Source organism: Tupaia chinensis, unplaced genomic scaffold (genome assembly GCF_000334495.1).
Source record: "Tupaia chinensis unplaced genomic scaffold, TupChi_1.0 Scaffold000478_3, whole genome shotgun sequence".
NCBI lineage: Eukaryota > Metazoa > Chordata > Mammalia > Scandentia > Tupaiidae > Tupaia > Tupaia belangeri.
In genome coordinates, this window is record NW_006159990.1 from 7,675,898 (window position 1) to 7,676,278 (window position 381).

A 381-nucleotide genomic window follows, 5' to 3' on the forward strand; every position below is an offset into this window, starting at 1 on the left:
CCGCCGGGGCGCGGAGCAACCGCCGCGGAGCCGCCGCCGCCTGAGCAGCAGCAGCAGCAGCAGCGGCCGTGCACACCCGGCTGCGGTCGCAGCAGCGCCAACGTGAGCGCCGCCGCCGCCCTCGCCTCCCCGCCTGCCCACTCCGGTCGCCGCCCGGCTCTCGCTTTCTCCCTGCCCTCCCTTCGCCCCTTCCCCTCCCCCTTCCCGGCACACTCGGGGGGCTGGGAACGAGCTGCCATGTGATGCGCGTCCCCTCCGCGAGCTTTCGGTGACCCCCGAACCGCCCACCGCGCCAGCTGCCGGGAGGGGGCTACAGGCTGGGAAGACGCGGGGACGAGGAGGCGGGAAGGACGGAAAGGTCTCCCGCGGGGGGGGGCCCCC